Below are 7,948 nucleotides of genomic sequence, written 5' to 3'. Positions count from 1 at the left end.
GCCTCCAATATTGTTACAGCTAGTTTGTATGGTAGGGTGATTCCTGGGTTACTTACACTTGGCAAATATGTGTTTGGTGATGCTTTGTATGCCTAAGGAATATTTGTTTACCAATTTACCAATTTATTTTGCTGGATATTTTATAAGTGAAGAGGATTTAAAAGATTGAGGAGGATGCACACATTATTGTTTGATTGCACACATTTTTGAAAACAAGCTTTATATATATTTATGCTAGCTTGTGCACATTTTGATTTAATTTAGAAGTTTAGACTTGAACATTCAAACTTTAATATTTTTGTGAAGTGTTATATGCTTTAACCCTAGCCTTAATTTATGGACACTCTATTTACTTATAAGAGAGTGCCGTGCAAGAAAACACACACTCTATTTTGAGCATAAAAGAGTTCCATGCAAAGAAACACACACTTTTTATATTTTTGGAGGCTATGGTTTATTATTAAAAGACCACACACATGAGGGGGGAAGCTTGCACCCATTACTTTGTCATTTTCATGAGCTAAGTATTTTTGTAAGTTATTTTATTTAATTCTTGAATATGTTGAACTTGTGGTTTTTGTTGCGTTATTTTAGTTAAATAATATATTTCTTGCAAGTCTCGATTTACTCTATTTTCCTAGATCTCACCAGACTTCTCGGTATATTTCCATGAGATCCATAACATAATCATACAACACCGACCTATCTTGTATGTAACATCAACATATCTTCATCGACATATTCCGAGGACGAAATCCAGATCAGGAAGAAGGTCATGTTAACCCTCATTGGAGACCGCTTAGCTATCGACGCCAGCCACTCCGTCATTTTCACCTCTTTTGACCATGGGCATGGGAAGGTTAAATTCACATTAAACAATTGTAATGTATTATTTTGTTATGGAAATGTGAATTATGGAATTATTTGATATTTTAGGTGATATTTATGGTATGCTCATTTGCCACACGATCGTGACTCGCTACGCACAAGAGCGTGGAGCAGTGGTTGCATGTGTGGATAGTTGAGATTTAATGTGTCTTGTGTTTTTGGTGAGCAGATTAGTGCACAAAGTAGCATGGGTGCGATGGATTTTAACCGACGCGTGGCCGTCAAATTTTGGTGTGTGTCGATGTCGCCCACCTATAATTTCATTTAATTAAATTGCTACAATTTTAATGTAAATAGCCAAGCTTGGGGACCAAGTTACTTTTTGATATTATTAGCCTAAAGTGGAATGTATCAAGCTATTTTTGAGCACTTGCTTTTTGCTAATAAATAAATATATGCATGAGGAAGCGTGCTCACTCATGCATGGGGGGAGATTATGCATGGGGGAATTGAACCCACTCTTATGTCATTGTTTATCCAATTCTAGAATTAACAAGAGCTACCTCCATTATCTTACATCAAGAAGTCACGATAGATACACCAAAGGGTCATACATTCAAGATATCACTCTTATAAGCCTAAAGTGCTCGACTGGCCATAGTTTAAGTGAGTGTGAACATTTATGGCCATGTATATAAGTGAATTTCTTTCATAACACAACACACTCTCCCATTGTACAATTAAGTCTTGCTCTTGCTAATGTCTCTCCCTAATGCATGCTAGTGAGTGTGTGAGTGAAGTGAGGTGAGAGGAGGGACGAGGACTCGTAGTGCAATGCGGCTGTGTGACAACGCTCGCGCAGGAGACGCCGTGGAATTGCTTCTCAAGAAGTTGTAGAGCTTGGAGACCTCGAGAGTCATGAGCTCGGCCATTAGAAAGATCCTCACGACAATTGCCGTTCACCAGGTAAACTCTTTTTGGATGTGTTTCAAGGAGGGTTAGGGTGAGCCATAACATTTTTGGCGCCGCTGCCGGGGAGCCATCCCTTGGCTTTTTCCATTGTTTTGTCTCTATCTACGCATAACCCATTGCCCATTATCTTGATTAGTGGTTTTCCATGAAAAAGATGTGGATTTGATGGTGATTTATGTGAGATTTGGTGTAGAATAGCTCTCTTTTTTATTTTTGAAAAGAATACTTTTTGCATAATTTTTAGATTAATTTATTATTTTTGTTGTTTTTATGGTTTTTCATGTTCTTAGGACTTGCACATAGTTTGTATTAGGCAGAGTTTACATCTATTGCATCAAACAATGCAAAAGAATGCATTTCTTAGTGAATGTTAGCTCTCTTGAGTTTAAACATAGATCTAAGATCATTAATTTTAGTTTAATTGTGTGTTTTTTGTTGAAATTGTTTAGATTAGAGTGTTAGCAAGCATTAGGAGTAGCTTAATCTTTCAAAAAAAATCTTAAAACCATAAAAAATTCCGTGAATTTGATTTCTCTTAATAGACTAGTTTTTGTCATTAAGGGTGATTAATCTTGTTTAAAGAGGTTAAAAATTTTAAAAATATGTTAATTGGGGTCTAAATTGATCATATAAGTAGTCAAAATTGGGATTTTTGAGTGTTTTAAGAGCATCTAGATGCATCAAAACACCTAATCACATCAATTGTTTGATCAATTGAAGAAATTTGACTCTCTTTGTTGCTTAATTTTATCTTAAAAAGGAGACTATAATTAGGAGTCTAATTAATCTCTTAATTTAGATTAATTTACACTTTTGCTTGCTCTATCCAATGGTGTGCTCAATTGTGTGAATTAATTAGGGATTAGTGGTTAATTAGAGTCTTTGATTAGTGTAAAAGAGGAAAAGATTAGTTAAAAGATTAATCATAGATTAATCTTTAATCACCTTTTTACATAAATCATTAAGGCTAATGAGCATTCAATGAGAAGATGCTCATGAGTTGTCATTTTGTCCATTTTGGGAGTCATTTATGAAGGGTGTAAGGTGTGTCATTATTAAAGGGCTGACTTTTTTTATTCCACTTAACTTTTTTGAAAAAATACCCATATCTTTTTCATTCTAAATCCAAAAAAATATTTTTTCCAAAAAGAGAAATTCGTATTTCCCACTAGACAAAAAAAAAATGTGAACGAAAATCTCACGTGAACGGAAAAATCACATGAACGGAAAAATGATGTGAACGAAAATCTCACGTGAATGGAAAAATGACGTGAAACGGAAATCTCACGTGAAAGGAAAAATGATGTGAACGAAAATCTCACGTGAACGAAAAAATCACGTGACACGCAAAAAAAAAAATCTGATGTCTTACAATTCACGTCTTAGACTCTCATGTCTGCTAATTCACGTCTTAGACTTTCACGTCTGCTAATTCACGTCTTAGACTCTAACGTCTGCTAATTCACGTGTTAGACTTTCATGTCTTAGACTCTCACGTCTGCTAATTCACGTCAGACTTTCACGTCCTGGATTTTCATGTCCTGGACTTTCACGTCATTTTCACGCCTAGTAACTCATCACTAATATACTATACACTCACAGATTAACATACTAACACTAAATTACTAACAAACAAAAAATCTATAATTGCTCATTTAGGAGCATTTAGGCACTCTGACATGGCCACGATGGAGGGATGGCCAGGGGTCACACAAGGACTAAACCCAATGGCTGACATCTTCGAGACATTGAGACCCATGCCACAAATTCACCTCCCAAATGTCGTTGGCCATGCCTATAATAAGCGTGTCATCGGGTTTTACACTCCCTATGACTTCGATCCCACCAGGCTTTGGCCCCATCCCTAACATTCCCGCAAGTCCTATAAGTACCAACCCTTTCCTGGATGCCCACACCTTGGACATACTGACTAGTCTAGGAAGGGGGGTGGCCCAAGGACTCAATGAGTCTCTTCCAACAAGAGCACTCACATACAGCCTCAATGACATACAAAAATCAGCTGTACAAATTTCTAAAATTATAGGCAAATACGAAAGAACAACAAACCCTGTTCAATTCATTCAAATGTTTGAACAGAGATGTGAAGCCTTAGGAAATCCTAACTGGTCCACTAAGGCACATGCGTTGAACTTATACTTAGAGGAAAAAGCTAGTCGATGGTTTATCGCATTAATGCCGTAGCCTTGTTTAAAACCTTACAGCCAACATCTGTAAGGAGAGGATGTAAACCTTCAAAACCAAACATCCTTAATACCTATAAAAGTAATGAGCGAAATGCCTTGTGTTGAATGCAATCACTATGACCATCCCAATCCTCATTGTACATACAAAGCACTGTACATCCCAATCCTCATTGTACATCCCAATCCTCATTGTACAAAGCACTTGTTTTTCTATACTGTTTTTCTATACTGCATATATTGTAAAACCTTTGACCACCATGATACTAAAAAGTGTCCCACTTCATCCACAATGAACTCGAAACCTCCATCTTCCGTGCACCAAACAGAAATTGTCCAAAGGGTAGAAATTGCTTAGGAAGCAGTTAATCAAACACTTCAGTGTTTCTATTATCGTGGACCTCACAAGGTGGCAGACTGCACAGTTTGGAATACTTCCATGCCCATAGTCTATGACACCTTACGACCAATGTGTGAACGATGTGGCATAGATCACATGTTCCAAGATTGCCCAAGACGAGTTGATGCAACTTGCCCAAGACGAGTTGATGCAACTTGTCTCACAAAATACAACTCTTAATATCTTAAGTGTACAAAATGGGCAATTGTCCACAATGCCATTGAATGTGCTTACACGTTTACAAGCTAAGGCACGAGAAATAGTCAAAAGAAAAGCAAAAGATAATACCTCAACATGGGTAGAAGAGCATGCTTTAAAACAAAACCCAAAAGAGAAAACAAAACCTTCTAAATTCAAGAAAAACAAAAGAGAATAAACTGTCGAAACCAAGGTCGAGTTAAAACATAGGAAAAAGGAGTCTATACAGGACATAAACACGAAAGAGCCAAAAGCTATATAAGATGCAGAAGCATCCACATCAAAGACCACCACACAAACCTCAACACCCATATGTACGACACAAGATACAAAAACCTAAAAGAAAATTCGATCTCGTCGCATGGGTAAACACAATGAAAAACTGACAAACCAAAGAAAGTCAGAGAATGAAACAAGTTCTAGTACATCACTAATGAGGATGAAACAAGTTCTTACTCTTCGCTCAGTGCACTACATAAACCAATCCAGAAACTAGAACCCACCCAACCACACCAAATGGATAATAATGATCACATGACATATGCAGAATGCAAAAAATGAGCTCAAGAGTGCTTAGCATGGTTGAATGTCTTACAGGGTCACCGGTTGTGATTGAGTCTCATAATGCCAAACCTATAACAACCAAGATACAAAGCCTAGAGGAGTACCACTTTTCCTTTCAAGAGGAAGACATACTCTCTATAGAAGAGTCATTTGAGATAGATTGTATGAACTATAGGCTTGAGAAAGCACGTAAGGAATTCGATAATTCCCTTACAAGATTAAAACAGTCTCTCAAAACCTCATTCGGAGGAATGCTCTTCTCATTTTGATAAAGCCGGCATCATATCAACACTTGCACCTTTAATGGCTCAACCTGAGTTATACAAGGACATAACGAACTACATAAAACAGGACTGTCAGGATTCGCAAGATTTCAAACAGCCCTCATTAAGAATTGTCAGAGGGCCAAGTGTGCCATTGTACGCATTGGGTACTCTTGAAAAAGCTAAGACCCAAACAGAGGATGAAAGTGAATGGGAATACGAAACAGACACAGGATCTGAAGCTGAAACACTAACCGAAACACCCATGGTTCCTTTGGAAGACTCTATCATGGTATGGTTGGATTTCCCTATAGGCAATGATGTTAAGCACAAATGCGCGCCTCGATCAAGTCATAACATCATGACAATAGACACTTGGGTGTCATTGGGACAACCTGAACTCACCCCGACAAGCAATGGTCTTTCAAAAGGAACCAATGAACAAAACATTGAAGTTCCAGGTTACTTTAGATACACTACTCGAATAATCGATGGCGATATGGAATTTACATTTCATGTCACCCTAGATTCCCTTGAGTACGATGTCATCCTTGGTGGACCTTGGATAAGTGCATCATTGTATTCACTAGATGAATCCATGCAAACAGTCACCTTGAACACTCCTACATGCAATATACAATTGCTATTAATGGGAGAGGAAGAAACCTTACAGGAGCTGGAACTTCCACCATATCTTACTGAAAAGATCCCTACGATTTTGGTTGGATTGGAAATTGCAAATAAAATCACCACAGATCAAGCACAACTTTATCCAACACGAGAACACAATCTCATGACCCTCGAGCTATGGGAATTGTTGGGTCAACCAACACTCACGGCACATCCTGAAAGGATTACCTTTTACACAAGACTTGAACATGCCATGTCTGCGGTACTTTGAACATACAATGTATATTGAAACTAACCCCCTCACTTGCAAGTTTTTTTGTGGTTGAGTATGTATTGGAAGCAGATTTAATCTTGGGGCATAAATGGACTGTTGCTACCCAAGCACCACTATGCTTTGTTAGCGATACAATCATGTTATATGTACATTATGTGTGCTATGTTATATACACATTATGTGTGCATATACTAGGAGGCTAACCACATTAGACTTGTGAGCATGGGAGCATGGGAACAAGCTCTAGTGGAGCATGGGTTAGGACTAACCTTAAGGTTTAAGGTTAGGGTCAGGCATCCAAGGGTCACACATGAGGAATGGAAAGTCAAGAGTCACTTGAGGGCCCTCCTATATAATAGGGGCATGGGGCACACTCAAGGGGGCTTGGTGGCTTAGGCTTATGAGGCCAAGGCTATGTTATGCTCTCTTGTGTAGAGGTTCATATCTACTCATCTACCATTTCACACTTTAGCTACATGCTATTGGATGGTGTTATACCTCTTGATGGTATGGGACATCAAGATAGAGGTATGATGTATTTCATTTATTATTCATGTGTGCATCCCTTGGGCTCGGGGGTGGTTGGGTGGTTGAGTTTATGCCTGATTTATGCATGTTTATGCATAACAATTATCTAGAGAGATCTTAGGGTTTTAACAGTGGTATTAGAGCAATCTCTATTTAATTGTTGATTTTTTTTAGTAAATTTTAATATTTACTAATAAAATATTATTTTTTATTGATTTGTGTTGATGAATTGTACGTGGATCATTGATATGGTGATTGGAACGTGTGTAACTACAATTCAATGGACGAATTGACGTTGCGGGGGAATACCGTGAGTTAATGCTATTTTTCTCTATTTTTTATGGTTAAAATCAAGCATTAATGGATTTTTTAACAAAAATACCATAAAGTTTATGGTGGATATTTTTGTAGAATGGATTCCCTGAATTTCTAGAAATTTTAGAAATTTTTTTCTAATTTTTTAGGAAATTTTTGAGCATTTTTATGATTAAAAATGTACTTTTATACATTTTTGCGGGTTTTTTCCGTGGGAATGCGATCAAATTTCTGTCAATTTCTACTGAAAATTCAGTAGGGGACAGCATCTTGATGCATGAATTGCTCTCCCGTGTGCGTGGGGTTCTCTCCGCCTCTCAAATCTCATTTTTCTTTCTCTTTTCCGGGTGAAAATTCTCTTAAAAATGAATTTTTTAAACATTAATCATAATTAATGTTAATTATGATTAAGGATTTAATTAAAAAAGATTAACTAAAGATTAAGCTAATCTCTGATTAACAGAGAAGGGTGGAGAAAGAGAATGGAAAGGAGGTGAAGGAGAGGAAAGAGGGGAGAAGAAGGTGAGGAGGGAGTTTTTCACTCCCTCCATCTCTCTCAGATTGACCACGCGCAGGCGACCCGGGGGGGGGGGGGGGGGCTGCGCTGCAACCGGGCAAAAAAAATCACCCCCCCCCCCTTAAAAAAATCAAATTGGCTATAAGCGAATAAAGCATTTTTTTTAATTTTTTTTAAAAAATTAGTTTTTTATTTCAAAAAAAGCTTTTGAATTTATTTCAAAAAAAGCTTAGAAAAAGCCTGGAATTTACTGAAAAA

Source organism: Cibotium barometz, chromosome 64 (genome assembly GCF_041138505.1).
Source record: "Cibotium barometz isolate CiBa-2024 chromosome 64, ASM4113850v1, whole genome shotgun sequence".
Taxonomy (NCBI): domain Eukaryota; kingdom Viridiplantae; phylum Streptophyta; class Polypodiopsida; order Cyatheales; family Cibotiaceae; genus Cibotium; species Cibotium barometz.
The sequence above is the reverse complement of the archived record's forward strand: the minus strand, read 5'-3'. Positions refer to the sequence as shown.